The following is a 23,430-nucleotide window of genomic DNA, read 5'->3' as shown; positions in this document are numbered from 1 at the left end:
TGCTGAGGGAATTAGATTAGGAAATGAGACACTTAAAGTAGTGGATGAGTTTTGCTATTTGGGAAGCAAAATAACTGATGATGGTCGAAGTAGAGAGGATATAAAATATAGACTGGCAATGGCAAGGAAAGCGTTTCCGAAGAAGAGAAATTTGTTAACATCGAGTATAGATTTAAGTGTCAGGAAGTCTTTTCTGGAAGTATTTGTATGGAGTGTGGCTATGTATGAAAGTGAAATATGGACAAAAAAATGGTTTAGACAAGAAGAGAATAGAAGATTTCAAAATGTGATACTACAGAAGAATGGCGAAGATTAGATTGGTAGATCATGTAACTGATGAGGAGGCACTGAATAGTATTGGTGAGAAGAAGAATTTGTGGCACAACTTGTCTAGAAGAAGGGATCGGTTGGTATGACATGTTCTGGACATGACATTGGATCACCAATTTAGTATTGGAGGGCAGCGTGGAGGGTAAAAATCGCAGTGGGAGACCAAGAGATGAATACACTAAGCAGATACAGAAGAATGTAGATTGCAGTAGTTACTTAGAGATGAATAAGATTACACAGGACAGAGTGGCGTGGAGAGCTGCATCAAACCAGTCTCTGGACTTAAGAATACAGCAACAACAACATTCGCTTTCACGATCGCGACGAACTCAACAGTTTTACTTACTGGTCGAGTGGCGCGCTACTGGATCAATGTTGTTGTTGTTGTTGTGGTCTTCAGTCCTGAGACTGGTTTGATGCAGCTCTCCATGCTACTCTATCCTGTGCAAGCTTCTTCATCTCCCAGTATCTACTGCAACCTACATCCTTCTGAATCTGCTTAGTGTATTCATCTCTTGGTCTCCCTCTACGATTTTTACCCTCCACACTGCCCTCCAATTCTAAATTTGTGATCCCTTGATGCCTCAAAACATGTCCTACCAACCGATCCCTTCTTCTAGTCAAGTTGTGCCACAAACTTCTCTTCTCCCCAATCCTATTCAATACCTCCTCATTAGTTACGTGATCTACCCACCTTATCTTCAGCATTCTTCTGTAGCACCACGAGGCAACAAAATCGAAGCGAAGTGTCGCGACTGTTATGTTAGACTGTGGTAGTACAACCATAAACAATGCCAGCTGACATTTTTGACCTAACAACTTCCACGGCTCGGAAAAATCAAATATTTGAATACAACTAAGATGGCGGACTTCCGCTTCAAGTTTTTGACGTCATGATAACACCGCTTAATTAGATGAGAGACTACAAATTGAAAGTACTCCTGGCACTCGGCTGCAATCAGAAAGCGATTACTTGACGTCCGTCACCCGCGTGGTATGATTTTACCCTTGACCGATAAATTTACATAAGCAGTTACACGGTTAGGATTCGATCGCAATTAAATATTCGTGGTAAGGTAGTGAAAATGCAATTGCTGCTTGTTTCATTCGCAGCAATTTTAAGTCTTAGTTTTTTAGATTCGCTTAGGTTTTTACCTAACCATGCCCTCAAAACTCGCGACTTATTTCGAATAATCAGCTAAGTATTGATGACAGCCAAGGCTAGAAAATGATCGCGCCTCGTTTTTCGTGCAGACATTTATGCTGTACTCTTAGGTTCCTGCCTAACCACACCATCGGATATCGTGACATTTCCGACGATAACAGCCAAATATTTGTGATAGGCGGGAATATATATATAATTGCCGCTCGTTTTACTTGCAAGAATTTTAAGCTGTACTCCGACTCCTCCCTTAACCACACACATGGAGAGCGTGACATATTCGGAGAAAACGGTCAAATATTTGTGTCAAAACGAAATATAAATAGTTGCTAGTAGTTCCACACACAGCAATTCCATCGTTCATTTTCCACGCAGCTTGAAGTCATAACATGGAAGGAACGCGTTATTTATAAGTAACATTGCATAATGTAGACTGTATTTCTATTACACGAATAAGTAATTCGTAAAGTGTGTTACAAACGCGAAGGAAAAAAAAAATAGAAGGTATCTAATTCCGAACTTGGTGTTTTTCAGTCCAGAACATTACGTCTCTAACCCCCCGCCTACATGAAACAGATGCTAAATACCCCATTACAATTGTTTGTAGTAAATTTTCTTGAATTTTTGCAGGCGATGTGTCATTACCTGACATTTAATTTTGATAAATAGCGCACCTAAGGTGATACATCTTCATTGCGCCTTTGCCAAGAAACGGGATTCTGTCATAGCACGCACGTTATAATGCGGAAGCAACCGAAATATGATGAAATCATGAATTCAATATGAAGGCTCGAAAGTAGCGAGCGAGGGAAGTCATGTGACCGCTTTTCGATTTCAGTCGGGTGGCGGACGTGCTTTCGATTTTTAGTTACTCGCTCGTATTTTTACAGGCACAGTTAACATCTCTGACGTGGTGGCTTCTTGTGTTTTAATAACAAATGACAGTGCTTGTGTTTATTGTTTACAGCGGAAAACTGTTTGATGTAGCTGTGTGGTAACAACAAACACCGCCTGTGGCAAGCTGTAAACAATGGCCATGAGTTCGAGATAGACGCTACTGTTCCATTGTGGTTTGTAACTGCTGTCACTTTCAATTCTATTGTGTTTTTTCGCCGATATCAGTATTTAAGCTCATGGCTCATTTTAAGTGTCTGCTGTTACTATCATTGTTGTAGTGTGCGGTTCGAAGAATGGTTTGATGTAACTTTGCATGTAAATCTAACCTGTGCAAGCCTCTTCGTTTCTGAAGAATTATTAGGAATTGCATCCATACGAATCTACTTCCATATTCACACCTATGACCTCTCAACAATTTTTATCCTCCACAGTTACAGCCATGGCCAAACTGTTCCTTGATGCATCTGGTTGTTTTCCATCAACTGAGCCCATTTTTTAGGCAAGTAGTGCATCAACCTCTTTTTCCGTCAGTTGATTAGATTGTTTTCGTTCCATAGACCCAAAAATTAAATGGTTCTCGTTGGCGTGCAACATTAATTACCGTGTCATTAATTATTCGATCTACTTATCTAACGTTCAGCATTGTTCTGCAACATCTTATTTCAAAAACTTCTGCTTTCTTTATGTTTGAATTGTTTATAATTCATGTTTCATTTCCATACAAGGCTACATTCCAACCAAATACCTTTAGAAAAGATGCTTTTTTCAGAAATGCGTTACTTGCTACTGTCTCTCTACATTTTATATTCTCCTTACTTCGGCCATCATCAGTTATTTTTCTGCCCCAAAAACTACGTTTAATATCTCATCCCTTAATCTGGTCACTGCAGCATTGCCTGCTATAATTCAATTACATTTCATTTCAGTTTGATTATATTCAATCTTTTGTCTAGGCACGAAGCATTCCAGTTAACTGTGCTTCCAAGCCCTTTGCTGTCTCTGACATAATTACAGCATCATCAACAGACCTCAAAGTTTTTGTTTCTACTCCCTCAATTTTAAATCCCTTTCCAGATTTTTCTTGATTGGATTAGATTAGATCATTTCACTACAGTGGATCCATAGTGAGGAGATCCTCCAGGATGTAGAATGTGTCAGAAGAACATGAACGTACAATAAATATTTACATTGAAAATCCAGTATGCTAATGCACCTTCCGCAAATACCAAAGGGAATGATTGTTGTGGATATGGAATGAGTCAATAAATTTTTGAACGTATTTTCACTTATGAGGAGGTAATAAACATTGAATATAAGAATCATTTTCAACAGTTATTTAGTATAGTGATTGTTTCCTTACTGGTTGCTCAGTGTACAGGTTGACTGACATTGTAAAGTAACCTTTCACTCCATATATTTTAGCCCTGCTACCTTAAAAATTTCAGGGAATGTTGCCCAGTCAACATTGTCACAAACATCTATATCTTCAAGAGCTATAAACATAAATTTTCCTTTCTGCACCTCTGTTTTTAAGTTAAGATAGGATAAATATTTCCTCACTTGTTCAAACATTCTCCAGAAAACAATGTGAGATCATCAGCTTCTGCTAGTTTTCTGTTCTTCTGTAATTAATTTGTGCCATTGTGTTGTAACTGTATTTATTAATGCAATGATTCGATAGTATTCATAGCTGTTACATAACCAACTGTCCTCATTGGAACTGGAATTATTACATTCTTGAAGCCTGAAGGTATTTCCCCCTGTCATATATCTTGCACACTGACTGAACAGTATAATAGTTTTGCAATGGTCGGCTCTGTCAAGAATCTCTATAATTCTGAATGGATGGCTACTCTAGAGGCTTATTTCCATCTTAGGTCTTTCAGTGCTCTGTCAAGTTATTCTTGAAGTAGCATATCTCCTGTCTCATTTTCACCAACTCTGTCTTCTCTTCCTGTAATATTGTCCTTGACTTAGTTTCTGCTTTATAGACTGTCTGTATATTCTTTTAGCTTTCCCTCTTTTACTTAGTACTGGTTTGCCATTTCATATCTTGTTCTTCATGAAACTGCTTCTCTCATCTCTAAAAGCCTCTTTAATTTTTCTATAGGCTGAATCTATCTTTCCCCCAGTCGTGCATATTTCTACAGCCTTGCATTTGTCCTCTAGCCTTTGCTGCTTACCCATTTTGCATTTTGTGTCCATTTAATTTTTTAGGCATCTGTATTCTCTTTTACTTGCTTCATTTGATACATTTGCACATATTTTCCTTTCACCTGTAAATTCAGTATCTCCTGTGATTTCCAAGAATTTCTACATTTCCCATCAGTTTCATTTTTAGATGTTTATATTCTCTTTTACCAGCTTCATTTCATGCATTTTTATATCACCAATTAAATTCAATATCTCATTTGTTTTACAGGGATTTCTACTAGGTTTGGTCTTTTTGTCTCCTGATCCTCTGCTACCTTCACTATGTCACCTCTTAAAGCTACCCATTCCTCTTCTATTGCATTTCTTTCCTCTGTTTCAGTTCAGAAATTCCCAATTTCAGCCTGCGGTTCTTTCAATTCATACAGAGCTCATGACCATAAACACCATCCATTTTGCAATTGCTTAAGATTCAATCTGCATTCCATAAACTGTAAATTGTGGCCAGAGTCTAATATGCCACTTGAAATGCTTTATGGTGTAGAACCTGATTGCAGAGTCTCTTGTGTTATCATTATGTGATCAGTCTTAAGCAGACTGTGTCCCTAGCTGTCTTCCGCATATACAGACTTTTTTCATGATTCTTAAACCAAGTGTTAGCAATGATTAAATTGTGCTCTGTGCAAAATTCTATCAGGCAGCTCCCCTTTTTCATTCCTTCCCCCAGTTCAGGTTCCATTGTTAATCATTCACTTTCTTTTCCTACTATCAAATCCCAGTGACTCATCAAAGTATTATTGAAAACATCAGTGCTTGAAAATATAATGAATAGAGCAAAAAAATATACTCACCTATCGTTGGCAAGAGAAAACACATAGCCCAAAAAGAGACTATGGACTATTACAAGCTTTAGGGGCCAGTGACTGCTCCTCCAGGCAAGGTTGAAGGGAAAGCAATAGGGATGAAGGAAAATGACTCTTAAGGCTTGAGAAATGGAAAGAATTGTGGAAATATCGCCCAAGTTATCAGGGGAGAGGGACAGGACAGGATGGAAAGACTGATTGTTGTTGCCCACCCCAGATGATATTTGAAAACCTGAGAACTTCTAAGGTCAAAGATAGGATAATAAATAAGACAGAGATTACTAAAAAAGCAATAAGAGCGGAAAACAAAGTTCATTATACATGGTAGACGTATTATGGGAGGGGACAAATATACAGGCCAGAAAACAAAAGATATAGAACCATAAAAAGGAGGAAAGAAAGGGTTGTTTTTGTTGTTTTGGTCTTCAGTCCAAAGAGTGGTTTGATGCAGTTCTGCATGCTGTTCTATCCCATGTGAGCCTCTTCATCTCCGAATAACTACTGCAGCCTACATCCTTCTCAACCTGCTTAATGTATTCATCTGTTTACGATAATTACCTCCCACACTTCCCTCCAATTTGTGATTCCTTGATGTATCGGATGTGTCCTACCAACCACTCCCTTCTTTTGGTCAAGTTGTGCTACAAATTTCTTGTCTCGCCAATTCTATTCAGTACCCCATTAATTAACATGATTGCCTCACCTAAGGTTCAACATTCTTTTGTAGCATATATTTCAAAAGCTTGTATTCTCTTTTTGTGAAAATTGTTTATCATCCTTGCTTCACATTCGTACACGGCTAAACATCAGACAAATACCTTCAGAAAAGACTTACAACATTTAAATCTATACTTGATGTTAACAAACGTCCCTTCTTCAGAAATGCTTTTTTTTTTGCCATTGCCAGTCTACAATTTATATCCTCTCTACATCAGCCATCATCAGTTATTTTGCTGCCCAAATAGCAAAACTCATCTGCTACTTTAAGCGTCTTGTTTCCTAATCTAATTCCTTTAACATCACCTGATTTAATTGGACAACTTTCCATTATCGTTGTTTTGTTTTTGTGGATTTTCATCTTATGTCTTCCTTTCAAGATACTGTCCATTCTATTCAACTGCTCTTCCAAGACCTTTGCTGTCTCTGATAGAATTACAATGTCATCGGCAAACCTCAATGTTTTTATTTCTTCTCCATGGATTTTAATTCCTACTTCAAATTTTTCTTTGGTTTCCTTTATTGCCTGCTCAATGTACAGATTGAATAACATAGGGGATAGCCTACAACCCTGTCTCACTCCCTTCCCCACCACTGCTTCCCTTTCGTGCCCCTCATACTTACCGTACAAGTCAGCCAAATCCTCCACCGGAAAACACGTCTGGTGTGTCATACATGGCATTAGTGACAGTACATGTGTCATATGATAGGAGTCTCTTACCGATGCACCTAATTTCACCTAATTTGTACATCTGGTGGGTGAGTGAGATATGCCACTTTGCCAGGTTTAGGTATTCGTATGAATGTGAATGCGATCACTCCCAAGGAAATGATGAAATTATAATACTTTGTCACATAAAGTAATAATAAATGCAACAGTTTCACAATCACACAGTTTCTCTGTTCTATGTCAAACCATATGTTTTTAACATTTTTAAAGCTGTGTTCCATTTGGGACTTTTTGACTTTTGAATTCCTTTGTTGTACCATAGTTCACCCTCGTGTGTTTGTTGTTTTCATTTCTCTGAGACGTCTTTGTGGTAACTCGCCTGCTCTCACTATTCACCACATGTACTTGCGACAGTAACGTATACTTACCACTTACTTGAACACAGCCTGTCCGCTTTTCAGTCCAACACCGTGACCACTTAACCACTACGCCGTGCTTGGGCAACTTCGCTTGATATTGCACTTGGGTCATTCCACATCAAGGGGACCGGGAACCCCCCTCGACCATATCCGAATCTAATGAAATTTGGTGTAAAGGTTCCGTGTGGTCTTGGATGGTTGTGTACCAAATTTCACTCCAGTTTCTTCAGTGGTTACATTTTTAGGGGCTTTTAAAGAGAGACTACGTACCTCCACATCACATACGAAGGTGTAAATGTGCCAAGTTTGCTCAGCTTTCTTAGAAGTTCTAGAAAACTTTTGGTTATTTGTTTTAATATACATAGACAACTATTTATGCTGAATCACACCATGGCAAAAATTAGGGATTTATCTACCCCTAAATATAGATAAAAGCCTCTAAAGTGGCTGAAAAATTTCTCACACTATTCTGAGAGCCAAGGTTTGACCGACCACGGCTACTTTTTATATGAACCAATCACACCAAAACTTCAGAGAGTTATTCTTACCTGTGATTTTTATATATAGATCAAATTTAATTAACATTGGATACCTAAATGAAAAGATATGCATGTACAAAGTTAGCCAAAATTTTCTACGTGTGAATTTTCTGGTGTTTTTGGGGGGCAATATCTCAACTGTGTCTTGTTCAATGCGTTTTTTCTTGCCACAGCTAGAAAGAGCATGCTTTAAGCTTTCAAGGCTATATTGTTTAACTTCTGGACCTTGCATATTGATGAGTAAGAATATGTTTCAAAAATAATTATTTTAGCTCTTTGAGAAGATAGAAAGGTGAAATATTTTGCTTATGAAATCACAGAATTAATTGTTTGTATTCCAGTATATAAATCAGTTTCAAACATTAATTTAACACATACCATAAAAACAAATATAATACACAAAACAGCAAATTTGCAAAACAAAAATACTAAAGAGTCAGTTCCATTTTTGGTAACTGTACTATTTTCCTGATAATAATGTTGGTGGTGCTTCAAAAATCACGAAAATATGTTGCTCAGGAATCCAGCAGGTGTCTTTAGCAGTTGGCCAGTGGAGGAAACGAGCAGAACTTTGTAGGTGCATGAACTTGATGAGAACATCTTGTTGCTCATGTGAAACTTCACACACGTTTCCAACCCACTAGAAATTGTTGTACATACTTACATGCAACATACTGTCCTGGTTGTAAACTTGCAATTGAAATTGCTGGAATTTCTTCATCTGCTTCGAAGGCATGAATTGTGAATGCCTTCTTTTTTTCAGTTTTTTACACCTTCTTCCTGTTTTCGTGCTTAATCTGTGCTCAGTTTTTGACAGGGTTTTCACTGTGCCATTTTACTACTAAATCTGAGGGGGGTGCGATGGGGAGTTTCCTTTGTTATTGGTGGCTCTTCATACGATGTCGGTCCGCATTTGCTGCTTGCAGCCTTAATACCGTATTTTACAGACTGTTAAGAAGCACATTTACCTTCGAAAAATTGCCTCCAAAATTCAGGTGTGTCTTATAATCTAAATTAATTTAAAAGTTTCCAGTATTTGATTTAAAATTACACCCAGTTTTAAAAATGGCCATATGTTTGATGCTGCGGAAAACCTATCTCTGTCTGGCAACACAGGACTCAACTGACAGTAACAGATGCAACAAACATGAGTTGCAGGAATTCACAAGCTTGCAAACACTTTCTCCTTCCCACGCCGCCATCCCAAACCCGGAACAGTCCAGCCCAAGATGTGTCATTGCAATCTATGGTGCCAGTGAACTTGAAATGGAAGTGATTTGTGCGATCAGTAACAGTACAATATTTTTGTTAATAGCTAGTTTCGTAATGGGAAAAAAGGGTATTCTTATGGCGCGGGTAATAAGTTGAAAGTGGTAGCATATGCAGAAGAACCTGGAAATAGAGCAGCTGAGTGTCATTTTGGCCCTCCATTAACAGAAAAAAAACTTTCACTATTGGCAGGCTAGTAAAGAAGAACTGGAAAAAATGGGAAAGAGTAAATGTGTAAATAGAGGAGTGAGTGCAAAATGGCCAAAACTAGAAGATGACATATTAAAGTAGATTCAAGGACACCATCAAAATGGCATTGGAATTAACAATAATATCATTCAAATACACATTCGTAAGCTAGCGCTACAGTGGAGCTTACCAGACTTTTAAGGGTGGAGTTTGTTGGTGCTACAGGTTTAAGAAGCGTAATGGATTTAGTGTGCGAGCCAAAACTAAAATATTTCTGAAAATGCCACTAGAATATGAAGAGAAAATGTTATATTTCCATCACCTTATTATTCAACAATGAAAAAAAAAGTGTGGAACTAAGCCAAATACTGAATATGGATGATACTCCTCTGGTATTTTATGTGCCAAGTAACAGAAGTGTTGCCACGAAAAGTGCTAAACTGCAACCATAAAGACAAGTGGACATAAAGAAATCGACAAAACTATTGTCATTTCATGTTGTGTTGACGGTACTAAATGATCGTTTTCAAGTGCAAAACAATGCCAAAACCTGAAATACTGCCAGGTGGTGGTGTTCATGTACATGACAAGGATTGGGTGGATGAGGCTGGTATGAAATTATGGATTAGCATAGTGTGGGAGAGAAGGAACGGTGCTTTATTGAAGAAGAGTTGTCTTCTTGTGCTAGATCATTTTAGTAGGCATTTGAAGAAGTTTGTGAAAGAGAAATTGGGACAGGGAAATACAGAGTTTGTTTTTATTATGGGAGGACTTGACTCCACTGTCGCAGCCTCTTGATATCTCGATAAATAAACCATTTAAAGTGTATTGTGAAAGAGGAATGGAACAAATGAATGATTGATGAAACCTAACATAAATTTATGCCGAAGGGAGCTTTAACCTTTAACTCGTGAGGTGACTTTTCTGTAATGTATACCACGAGGTGGAGTCTCTGGGACCCCTATGTTTATACCGAGATTTAAGGCAAAAATCATATGAAATTGGTAATTTATGCTATGTGACATTCATGTTCACAATTATTTAAGTGTTGTTTAAATGCTTCTAGTTTATTATATTGCACTAAACAAAGCCTGCAGCATTTTACTATTTATCACACAAAAGCACATAATGTTGTGTGGTTATTTTAAATACTTTACATAAATGGACTGTTAGAGTACTGAATTTTACATTATGAAAAATTATACAATCTCTGTAGCAAATAAATTTCCATATGGAACTAAATTCCAGGGTTTAAATTTGCGCATAAAGATTCCACCCGATAGCTACAAAAAGAAACTCTTGTCACAGTCACATGGATTGCTGGGAACTTGTTATCACCATTCAGAACACATTCAATTTTAGCAGACACTTGAAGTATTTCATTGAAGAAACAGACAAATCCCTATGACAACTTTCCTGAAGTTCTTCCTCTGAATGATTCTCTTGTTCACTAGCAGAACTGTGATCACTGGCTAATGTAAAATATTAGTCTTTTTCGTTTATTTCTTGATCTATATCACTGACACATCCCTCCATACACCGACTAACAATTTCATCAAACTTGGGAAAGTTAAAACTGACAAATTTGTGTGAACACATTTTGAGCTATACGGTAATGTACTAAGGAAAACAGGTACACAGTTCATGAGGAGTGGTCTGGGAGACTCCAACACGTATCAGTAACATGTGTCAGCAATAAGCACAGAAGACATAACACAACCGACAGCAAAACATCGTAGGCTTGGCAATTTAAGGAGGGTAGGGGGAGTATAGAAGCATTCCACAACAACTGGCCTTGGAGAGCGAGTTCGAAAATGTTCATGCAGCCTGAGAGACCACACCTCGTGAATTAAGGGTTTAAATTGACCTACAAACAAGTATGCCAGTGGATAAAACAGTTGTGGTCTAGAGTGAGAGAAGACATTGTTGTTAAATCTTTCAAGAAGTGCGGCGTAAGTAACGCTCTCGATGGCAATGAAGACCATCTTTTATATGAAGGGGACAACGATGATGACCAAGAGGAAGAATAAAATTCAGTGACAATTTTCAGGGATATTAAAGTTCGCTTTGGTTTTATAAACTAAGAATTTTTTTAGTCTGGCTTGGCAATCAAATAATAATTTTTTTTTTTTTTTTTTTAATTGCTTAAAAATTAAGGCACTTCTTATAGTCTGTAGTGTCTTGTAGTCCGTAAAATACATTGCCTCTGACGTGTCCACGCCCTTGCTAGTGGAGTCCAAATCACTATTGATATGAAAGTCGTGAGCCAATCAATGTGACAAGCAATTCCAGTCTATACTCTGTTCATCATTAGAATAAACCTACAAACACAAACACGATGATTGGTCAGAAACCGTAGTATACGTCCTTCTTATGCATTAGATATCTTATTACTAAGCTACATTAACCCGCTAATGCCCAGCTGCAACTAAAATTGCTAATGATAAGCTGTACATAATTTAACTGTTGGAAGCAGTTATGGACTTTTTCTTTGTTGTTTAAAATTTGAAGTATCAGTATTCAGTCCATTGTTGTTGCTTACGAATGTTAAACCTCTTCAGTGAGTATGCGTGTTAAAAACCACTTCGATGAAAAATCTTAAGTAAAGACAATATATGAGTACTTGAGTAAATTTTCTTTGCTATCTTGTAATAAATTGTCTAAATTATATGCAGGATTTCTTTGGAATTTGTAAATTTGCTTTTGGCATGATTTATGTTGGGGAAGGTGTGTCTGGCATCTTTGGTTGCTACTGGGCACTTGTGTTGTCTTTCAGGTGTGACAATAATGTATGGACTGTGGGCGAAATAATAAATTATTTGAAGAAGATTGAAACAGACATATGTCTGCTTGTGCCTGTATATGTGTGGATGGATATGTGTGTGTGTGCGAGTGTATACCCGTCCTTTTTTCCCCCTAAGGTAAGTCTTTCCGCTCCCGGGGTTGGAATGACTCCTTACCCTCTCCCTTAAAACCCACATCCTTTCGTCTTTCCCTCTCCTTCCCTCTTTCCTGACGAAGCAACCATTTGTTGCGAAAGCTTGAATTTTGTGTGTTTGTTTGTGTGTCTATCGACCTGCCAGCGCTTTTGTTTGTATATATATATAGGCACAAGTTCAGTTCGAAGAAAATGAACATGTTGTAAGTACAGAGGGAAAGAATAAGGACATGTTAAGGCAAAATTGTGCAGTGAGTGACAGAAGTGAACAAGAAGTGAACAAGAAACAGAAGTGAACAAGAAGCAGAAATTGAGAATTCTACAGACATTCAAACTACATTTCCTGCTGCAAATACTGAGGGAAATTGGAAGTGTGCATCAAGTCAGAATTTTGCAGTGCTTGGAGAAAGGGATGAAAGGGCTAAAAGAGGTAGAAGCTGACTGAGGTTTGCGCAGAAACTCCAACCACATCAAATGTTATAAATACGAAGGGATAGAGGAAGTAAAAATTTTGCAGTGAGGACAAGAAGCAGTAGAAGATATTGAAGATTCCGCAGACACTCCAGCCCCATCCAAATGCTCAAGGACTAAATCATATATAAAACCCATCACCTCAACTTGGGATTAAATGAAGAATCCAAGCTGGAAACTAAAAGAAGTGAGTGAGTCTTATGGTCTGTATTTATTAGATTTTTCTTTCAAATACAATAAAATCCGTGCTGGACTCTTTTTAAAAAGTATTTCTCTGAGGAGTTAATAAATTTTATTGTTTCCCAAATAAATTTATATGCTGCACAGAAAGACAATCATAATCTGAATGTTTCCTACGATGAGTTATGCACAGTCCTGGGAATACTGATTCTCACACATTGTCATAAATTGCCAAATAAAAGAATGCATTGCTTGAGGACCCTGATCGTAAAGTAGCTTTGGTTTTGGAATCTATGAGGCAAAACAGATTTGAAGAAACTTGAATGACAATACGAACATAAATGAAGATGGATTTTATAAAGTAAGGCCACTGTTAAACTTTCTCAGTGATGCTTTCAAGCAAGTTCTCTCTGATAATCCAGTGTGTACTGATGACAGTGTGTATCGATGAGAGTATTGTACCATGTTACGAGAGGGGTGGGCCTAAACAGTTCATCAAAGGCATGCCATTTAGATTTGGTCAGTTTTGGCAAATCCTGATGGCTACATTAAACATGCAGAACCTTACTGTGGCACACATATGAAAATACCAAAAACTGGTCTTGGTCATGGTGGGGATAAAGCGATTGGTTTGGTTCAGCATGGAAATTCCAGGTGGAACAAAAATGTACTTTGACAATTTGTTTACGTCAGTTGCGTCTGGAAGACCTGTGTAGAATAAACTTGGGTGGCACAGGGACAATGCAAGAGAACAGAGTTGAAAAGCAACTGAATTTGCCATTAAAGAATGAGTTTGGAAAACAAAAAAGAGGGAAATGTGTTTCAGTATCTAACGGCCAGATGACAGCAGTGAAACGGAATGACAGTGCAGTAGTGACAGTTCTTTCCAACTGTGATTATGTAGAACCTTTACGAAGTGTGGAAAGGTTTAGTCAGATGGAGAGAAAGAGAGTAACGAGAAAGACACCTGATGCTGCGAAACAATATAATCTGCATATGGGAGGGGTTAATCTGAATGATCAATTCACGGCTGTATACGGAATAAAAATGAGAATTAAAAATGGTGGTGGTCTCTGTTGTAGTAGTGACGTGCATAGAGGGACCGTCGTTATATCGACAGTTGGGAAATGATCTGCTGTATCTTAAATTTCAAAGGCAAATTGTTCTTCAAAATATGAAAACTCGTGCTTCATCATCACTATTTCTTTCATCAGATGATATAATGCAGGACAGAAAAGATCATCTCACTGTCAAAGGACAATGTAAGTACCGTAGATGCCAGGTATGCAAGAATCGAACTGTGTGTATATGTGTGAAGTGAAGGCACCAGTTCATCCAGATTGTTTTGAGGTATTTCATAAATTTTGGAATATCTCTAAGCTAAGATTCAGATGAGAATTTTTCAAATGATTCAGATATGTTTTGACTATTTAAATATTTTTTAAATACAGTAAGAATGTGTAATAAAAACTGTTCGAAAAATAAAAATTTTAATAAATCTGGAAATGTGTATCATTTGTTACCGTAAGTGCCCATTGGCAACTTAAGTTGCTATCAGTGTTCATAACTGTGTAAGTGAAAATTAAACTTAATAATGATGAACACTAATGGGTTAAATGATGCTTTAAGATATTCTAATGTATTAACAGCCATCAACAGTTTTCGTAATCACAATTTAGCTATGTAGTTTTTATTTCAAAAATTGTTTACAGTCACAGTCTCTCTATTGTTGTTTTCTGATTGATTGCAATGTTAATAGGCAGTAAGCAAATGGCTGAGGCTGCTTCCTGGCCCGTAGTGAAACACACTTGTGGAACATGATTAAAAACCGCCGAGAAATAGCTTGTTCATAATGTTTATCATAATTTCGTGTTTGAGGTTTTCCAAGAAACTGTATTTGATACAGTTGAGTCCAAAATACGCACTGGATGTTTAGCAGAATTGGTAGCATAGTAGATTGAGCGGTGTTGCAGTTAATTGATCAAGTCTCTCTCTGGTTATTATTATTTTTTTTTTTCGTTCAATTTGAAATACCTACATCTTGTATTTGTAAAATTCATCATCATTTTTTGTTAATAATGCACGTCCTCTTGCTTCTAATTACATATTGCACACGATATTCCTCTTTTCATTTCAAATGTAAATTCTTAATTATAGGCTGCTAAGAAAACATAAAAATTTAATTTTTCAGGGCAAAATTGAAAAACCATTGTTTTATACCACAGAGGTAGCCCCACATGAACCAGAGTCGTAAGTGTCGTAGAAACATTAAAAACAATTATTTTCTGAGCATCGAGCACACCATACCAAATTTTATGTTTGCCACTGTACCAATACAATATGAACCCAACAGAACTGATGTGGAACCAAGTTACAGGATTTGTTGCTAGAAATAACAAGATTGTTAAGTTTCCAGATGTACTGGACCAAACGCATGCAGCTTTCTCACACAACAATGCCGAATGCTGGCGGTATATAGAACGGCACGTCATATAAGAAGAGAAGAAAATATGGCCCTTGGGTGGCTGCGTGGATTCTGCTGTTGATCGACTCATTATCAATGTAGCTGATCATGGGTCCAGAACTGAAATGTATTTTCTCGGATTCGGATAAGGAAGGAGCTAAGAGTTTACCAGACGACTGACTAATTAATACCACTCCCTGCAGTATGCTTTTACATCACACATAGCTCACTCAAAAAAATTCTTTGTATTTTAAGTTAGGAATTTTCATCACACTTGTATGTAATTAGAATACTACGTTAAGTGAAAAGGAGAACATTTTTGCTTTCCGTCTAGTCACCTAAGATGTGTGCGGTAGTGCTGGAGCTTTGCCGAATGTTATTTCATTCTCTTTAAAAATTAAATGCCATTCGAAGCTATGTTGTTTCTCTGCTCATCTCTTTTTATGTGTGAACTGCTACTGCCGACATCATTGCAAGTTACTTGGACCAGCTGGCTGGCCAGTGCTGTCCAGGTTAAATGCGCCGGTAGAGCTGTTGTCCCGCATTATCATTCATTCTCATGTAACACAGCATAAAACGTATCCTTATGACTGTACTGGACACAGATTGCCTTCTGCTCCACATGAAACGAAACACAATGAGATTCAAGCAAATGAGTAAGAATACATGGTGTAATGTTTACATCAGGTTTATTCTTATGATGAACAAAGTATAGGTAAGGTTAACTTTCTTGATTGGTGCCAAACTGTTGTTGCTGCAAACAATATGTGCTCTGTAACAGACTTCAGTAGTTGTCTGTACATACAGGGTGTTTAAAAATTAAAAAAAAAGTGTCACAATACTTTGAGAGGTGGTAGTACTCATTGAAACAAGAAGTAGTAGTTCAATAAACATGGTCTGGAAATGCATACTTTCAGAGATAAGTCCAATAAACTTGGGTTGGAAATGGATACTTTCTGTGAGAAACACATGTTTATAGGAGGTGTTCAACGTGATGTCAATTACGACAATTTACCCCTCTGCCATCTGGCGTAAGGAATGACACATCCTTTAAAATGCACTCGGTTGTTGTACCAGTTGGCACGCATTGAAGATGCGACCCTGTTGTGTCTGCACTTTATTGATTGGAGGTCTGGGGAACGAGGAGGCCAAGGTCTGTGTCCCCTCCCGCCCAACCATTCCAGCGGTCATGAAATGTCTGTGTCAGATGTTCACACACATTGCGACACAAATGTGCTGATGCATGCGTGAACCACATTTGTATTTGTTGCTGCAGTGGCAAGCATCCAGCAAGGTAGGCAATACGATCATGAGAAATTCTAAATAATGTGCTCCAGTGGTGGCATGTATGACCCTATTAATCTATCACCAGATATTCTTGCCCTTAAGTTGAGAATCGGTGTTGATGCCCTCTTTCATGATTTGCCTGTGGATTTACATCTGTTCATTCATGCTGGTTATGGAAATTCACAGCTCCATCTCTTATGAACCCCAGCTCATCGGTAAATAAAATGTTGGATGTGAACAGTGAATCTGTGGCACACTTCAGCAACAGCACTTGACAGAACCACCATCTGCCATGATGATCATGTGGCCTTAGGACCTGAACGCGTTGTAGATTATATGGGTACAGTAGTTATTCATGAAGTACCCCAGATAAAAGAGTGAGACATGCCTTTCGCTGCTGCTAATTATCGCACACTGATCACAGGGGTTTCTTCCACCAAATGTAGCACACACTCCTCTATATCAGGCATGCAGACTGTGCGGGGGACTTCTACTGCCAGTCCTCCGAGTTGCAAGTACTTGCGTCCCTCAGATGCTGGAAAAGCCTGCTGAACAGCTTATCTGAGGGCACTCTGTGTTTTGGGTATTTTTCATCATAGAGGGTACGGGTCTGCAGGCTATGTCCATTTGCTAAATCATAACAGAATATCATAGCCGCCATTTCGCTTGTCAAGTAGTAGGCTTCCATTGCTAAGAAGTGGTGGACGAGAGAACTTGTAAATGATGTACATACACCATTTGTATGTACAAGCAACACAATAACACTAAACACATAAGTGAATCTGTGTTTGGAAGAAGTTAAAACAATGTGATACTTACCTAAGGTTGACAGTAGTGTACATTAAGGTGCACAAGCATGACAAAAATTAGCGTAGCCTACAACACAACTCGAACCACACAACTGACTACAAACCACGTAATGGTATGTGGAGAACTGTGAGTAAGACTTCACAGTAACACGCCAACGCATTTGACAGAGAGGCAATGCATCAACTGTGCTAATATCCGCAACCAGCCCTTCCTATGAATATGTGTTTATCTTGGAAAGTACGCGTTTTTGGAACCATGCTTATTGGACTTATACTTGAGTCTGTCATACCTACACATCTGGGAATGTGGAATGGTACGTGATGAAGCTTTGAGACTCAGAGTGCCAAGTACATACAAGAGCTGTGGGCAAAACTTCCTCCTATTTGAGACCGTTAACAACAATCCCAGTGGGTGTGAACAGCACAAAGAGGGTCGTGAAACTGAGCTGCTGGTCAAAGAAAGTTTCTCTTGGTTACCAGTTTGTCAGTCAGGCCTTCCACTATCCTTTGATAGTCAGTGGATATGGAGTCATCTTCTGTATTCCAGTTGATTCCCAAGACTCGTGTTGTGCTTGGCTCGAAGACCTTTGGCATGGCATATAGCCTTCAGTTCTTTCGAATTAGGTGCCCATTTGAAAAGTGAAGACTACTTGCAGGAAGAGTACCATCAGTTCCTGGGAAACAGTTGCAGAATCCTTACTGCCACTCACACTAACTACAAAATCGTTCATGATTATAGAATTGTCAGTGAGTGCTGTCACTTGGGGATATTTGTCGCTGTTTAGTGCTGGTAGCTCCCTTATAGCAGCTAACAAAATGTGGGGCAAGTCCAGATGGTAAACATTTAAAGCGATGTGTTATCACATCATCTGTGGTGGTGTAAGTGCCGTTCTCAGTTTGCTTAATGCAAAACCAAAAGGACATACTGATAGCTGTTGCCATATTCATTCAAGGTCAACTGTTAGAAGTCTTGGCCCACGTCACAGACTAGCTCAGAATTGTAACAAGGTTGAAAGTATGTTGGCAGTAAATCTGTACCTGGTTTGAGGGCATCATTCAAAGATGGACAGCCTGGATCATGTGTGGATGCATTGAACACACTGCAGTTCTTCACTGTGTGGTATGGCAGATAGAATACCCGTGCAGCTGTGTAGTCCTCACGTGAAATTCTACCTGTTCCCTCTTAATGTAATTTTATGTGGCCTCATGATAAATGAGCTTCATTTCTTCATTCCTTCACAACTTATTTTGTAAGGAGCAAAGATATGATTCAGCATTTGTGTGGCTGCCAGAGAGAAGTATATTCTCCTTTCGAGGCAGGCATACATCTCTTCAGCCATCACTAAGAATGTAACCAAAGATTCTGGGTGTAACCAAAGATTCTGGAAAGGAGAACCAATGAAGGTGATCTTTTAAATGGTTGTTCCAAGGTCACACTTGAAATTGTTGTTCCAATGTCACAATTTTCCAGTAATAACCTGCTCCAGTCAGGACTTCAGTGTCTTCTCTAGGATTTGACAGCTGTGTACCCTCCATCAAGGCCATATCTCCTACATCATGTGGTACTGTCTGCTGATGTGAGAATGTATTGCTGCTTTCGAAAATTGTAACTGCTACTTGGTCGTTGATGGAGTATTCCATCATATCAAAATGAATCTTTCTCCTTGAGAGAGTTGAAGTGCAAGATGTTGTTATCTTCAGAGTTGTGGTATGTGTGGCATTGAGTTGGAGAGGTTGTGTCAGTGAATTATGTATAAAATTTGACTGACTTCTTGGACCGAGCGAGGTGGCGCAGTGGTTAGCACACTGGACTCGCATTCGGGAGGACGACGGTTCAATCCCGTCTCCAGCCATCCTGATTTAGGTTTTCCGTGATTTCCCTAAATCGTTTCGGCAAATGCCGGGATGGTTCCTTTGAAAGGGCACAGCCGATTTCCTTCCCAATCCTTCCCTAACCCGAGCTTGCGCTCTGTCTCTAATGACCCCGTTGTCGACGGGACGTTAAACATTACCCACCACCACCACCTGACTTCTTGGGTCTAAGATGGCAAGTGTAATTTTACTCCTACTGACTGGTCATCTGATACTGACACAAGCAGTTTGTAAGTATATGAAACTGGAAGTTATCATTTGTCTTGTTTACTATCGTGAAGTGGCTATTGCAGATTGAAATATGGTGCTCACCCATGAACTTCACACAGAATGCCTTTCCCCATCCCCCCAGGGGCTCAGCATTCATTTGCTGAGTACGGGCTTGGCGACCCCGGGGTCCTGAGCTGGGGACTGGTCAGCGCCGCCAGTCTCCTGTCACCGTAAACCCCGGACATACTTCAGCGACCACCGCATGGCGCGGCGGTGGAATGTTGTGTGCTGCAGGGAATGGTAATCTCAGCTTGACCGTCTGGATTGCGAGGAAGGTAAACCTCTATAAAAACCTCTCAATCTTACAGTGTGCTGCGCGCCTATGAGATGCATGGCTGTTGGGGTGGAACAGCCGCAAGCGGGCAACCTCTGGGGCACCTGCCGCACCCCAGTTGTATAAGGCTTACTCAGGCACGCGGGGCTCTGTCTGAGCGGACCTTTAGTTCCCTAGCTGCTCGTGGGACCACAATGGACCCTTCGACCTCTACTTTTTCCCCTACCAGTTGATTGGGTGGGCCACTGGTAGGAAAACACACCCAATCGAAAAAGCGACTTCGTGCTGGGAGTCCTCCAGCGCCTGGTGTTACTAGAGATTTATCAGACTGTCGTAACAGAGCACATGCTGATAATCAGAATGTGTTTTTGATTGTCAAACGGAAGGAAGGTAGCTTTGAGAGAGTTTCTCCGTTTTACATCCACAAGGGTCTTGAGGGAATTGCAGGAACACTGAAATCTGTGAAGCGTCTGCGCAATGGGACTCTGTTAGTTGAAACTTCTAGTTCCCGTCAAGTCTCTTCTCTTAGGAAAGCAACCTGTCTCGGAGAGTACGCTATCGAGACCGAGCTCCACTCCACTTTGAACTATAGTAAGGGTGTTGTGACATGTAGGGACTTGGTGGATATCCCCAAGGACTAGTTGAAATGTGAGTGGGCTGACGAAGGTATTGTCGACGTGCAGCATATTATGAAATGAGTCGATGGGGACCTAGTCAAATCCGACTCGTTTATTCTCAGGTTCAATTGCCCGAGACTCCCAGAGCATGTTAAAGCGGGTTTCTTACGTTTGCCAGTACGGCCATATTTCCCCAACCCAATGCGCTGTTTTAAATGTCAGCGCTTTGGGCATACTACGTTGGGGTGCAATGGGATAGACACTTGTGGTAAATATGGTCAGCCTGCCCATGAAGGAGCCGATTGTTCATCGCCTGTGAAGTGCGTGAATTGCTCTGGGAGTCACCCTGTCTGGAGCCGGGTCTGCCCCATCTATCTCGAAGAACGGAAGATACAGGAGATCAAAACACCTAAGCGCATCCCCTATGGTGAGGCCAAGAAGCTCTTTAAGGCCATGCAGCCTCCTGTGGTTACAACATCTTTCGCTTCCACTCTGCAGAAACCGGTACAGGTGGCCACTGTTGCTACACAAACGGAGGTTGCTAGTGTCAGCACTAATACCTGCGTTTGCCAGTGCACTTGTGCTGCTGCGGTTGTTTTGCAACCTGCAGATCTCGCCACAACGTCGGACAAGGCCGTGGTTGCTGACATTGGGGTACTTCCTGCCCCCTCCCCATATGGCATCTTCTGCCCAGGCGAGTAAAGCTCCAACTGTTGACAAGGTTCTGCATTCTAAGCCCCCCAAGACGAAGACGCCGAAGGTGAAGGTTTTGCCACCTGAGGAGACTAGTCAGGGTCAGTCCGATGATGATGCCATCGTACTATCTGACATCTCCCTTGGGTCGCCATCAGAGCTGATGGACATTGATGTCGACCGGGGGCGATATTCTCGCCCCAGGAATAAATCTCCGACCAGTACGGGCTCTCCTCCAAAGCACAGGGGCAGGGTGAAAATTCAGCCACCCTGATCACTGGCTCCCATATTACAGTGGAACCTGATTGGGTTCAGGAAGCATGTGGCCGAATTACAACTGCTTGTACAAGAGCGCCCCTTGTGCTTATGTCTCCAAGAGACACATTTCCAGGCCACTGATGCTCCTTCTTTACGGGGCTATACCGTGTATCGAAAAGATGATCTGATGGGGGAAAGGGCAAAGGGTGGTGTTGCAGTTTTTGTCGATGACATGCACCACTCATCTGAGCTCCCTCTCGTTACGGACTTGCATCGGAAAAACTGTGCATCCTCAACTCTGGTGCTCCCACTCTTTTCTGTACTGCTTCTGGGTCGTCGTCAGCTATTGACCTTTCCTTTTGCTCTCCAGCACTCACGGATTCTGCTCTGTGGGAGGTTGCCGCTGACCTCCATTCTAGTGACCACTTCCCCCTTTGGATTCGCCTCCTGGATGAGACTGTGGCATTACCAGTGCCACCCAGGTGGCACCTCTGCAGAGCTGACTGGACACTTTTAAGCGATTTAGCTGTTTTGGAACACCGTGCCAGCGTCCACGAATGGGTCGACCATGTTACAGCCGTGATCTCCCATGCTGCTGAATTGTCGATCCCACGGTCCTCAAGTCATCCCAAGAGGCGCCCTGTCCCTTGGTGGACCACTGAGTGCCGTTCAGCCATCCGAGCCCGCCGTGCAGCTCTGCGCCGCTTCAAGTACCGTCCCTCAGATGACAATTTTGCGACCTTTCGGGTGGCAAGGGCCAAAGCACGGCGAGTGATTAAAGAGAGTAAACGACGGTCATGGCAATCGTTCCTGAACTCCATCTCCCGCTCCACTAGTTCTACAAAAGTATGGGAAGCCATCAGGAGGATTTCCGGGAAACGCAGCCAACTACCTGTCACGGCATTGCTGCATCAGGGTTGTCTACTCACGGCGCCGAGAGACATTGCCCAGACACTGGCCATGTATTTTGCCGAATCTACTGCCATTATTAACTGTGATCCAGATTTCTGCCGCTACCGCACTGCCATGGAGAGGGATCACTTGGACTTCCGGTCTCCAAATTCTGAACCCTACAACTGCCCCTTCGCAATGTGGGAACTGGATTCAGCGCTGTCTGTGGCTCATGATACTGCGCCAGGTGATGATCAAATCCTGTACAGCATGCTGCAGCTCTTGTTGCTGCCATCCAAGGAAGTTCTCCTGAATTGTTTTAATATGATATGGTCATCCGGCATGTTCCCTGACTCGTGGAGGGAGGCGATTTTGATTCCCCTCCTCAAACCGGGAAAAGACCGAATGCATCCCAGTAGTTATCGGAGTATTGCTTTGACGAGCTGTGTCGGGAAGACATTGGAACGCATGGTCAACCGTCGCCTGGTTTGGCTGCTCGAGACCAGGCAGCTCCTTAGCCACTCTCAGTGTGGCTTTCGGAGATGTCGTTCAACTATAGACAACTTGACCCTGCTTGAGGCGGCCATCCAGCAGGCCTTCCTACGTAACCAGCATTGTCTAAGTGTATTCTTTGACATTAATAAGGCGTATGACACTACTTGGCGCCGCTTTATCCTCAATCAACTCCATCAGTGGGGCTTTCGTGGCCATCTCCCCATCTTCATTCGGTCCTTTCTTTCCCGCCGCCTCTTTCGATATCGGGTTGGTAATGTGCTATCTGATTTGCACGTGCAGGAGAATGGTGTTCCTCAGGGAAGCGTTTTAAGTGTCACCCTCTTCGCCATCGCCATTAACAGTATCACGTCCACTATCCGGAGTCCTGCCCAGTGCTCCTTGTTTGTGGACGATTTTACTGTTTTCTGTTCTTCCTCCAGTCTTGTCACTGCTAGTCGGCAGCTGCAGCTTACGATAAAGCGATTAGAGGCATGGACTGTGAAGACGGGTTTTACCTTTTCTGCAGACAAATGTGTGTGTGTTCATTTTAATCGTTCCCGACGTGCTTCTACCTCCCCTGAATTGCGTCTGAGGGACACCATTCTTCCTTTTAGAGACACTGTGAGGTTCCTTGGCCTCACTTTTGATTCCAAGTTGTTGTGGTTGCCGCACCTTAAAGATCTCAAGGTGCGGGCCCTAAAGGCA

General features: G+C 40.8%; 1 protein-coding gene across 1 annotated transcript in view; it reads left to right on the top strand.

The window, feature by feature from the left end:
* Positions 1–2,355: 2,355 nt before the first annotated feature.
* LOC126191307 (speckle targeted PIP5K1A-regulated poly(A) polymerase-like) overlaps positions 2,356–23,430 on the top strand; it is a 222,664-nt gene continuing 201,589 nt past the window's right edge. Inside the window, exon 1 of the mRNA XM_049932136.1 lies at positions 2,356–2,562. The gene's annotated coding sequence lies outside the window, so the exon portion shown is untranslated. The remainder of the gene's footprint in view (positions 2,563–23,430) is intronic.

This window comes from Schistocerca cancellata, chromosome 6 (assembly GCF_023864275.1).
Source record: "Schistocerca cancellata isolate TAMUIC-IGC-003103 chromosome 6, iqSchCanc2.1, whole genome shotgun sequence".
Taxonomy (NCBI): Eukaryota; Metazoa; Arthropoda; class Insecta; order Orthoptera; family Acrididae; genus Schistocerca; species Schistocerca cancellata.
Note: the sequence above shows the minus strand (reverse complement) of the source record. Positions and strands in the feature narration are given on the sequence as shown.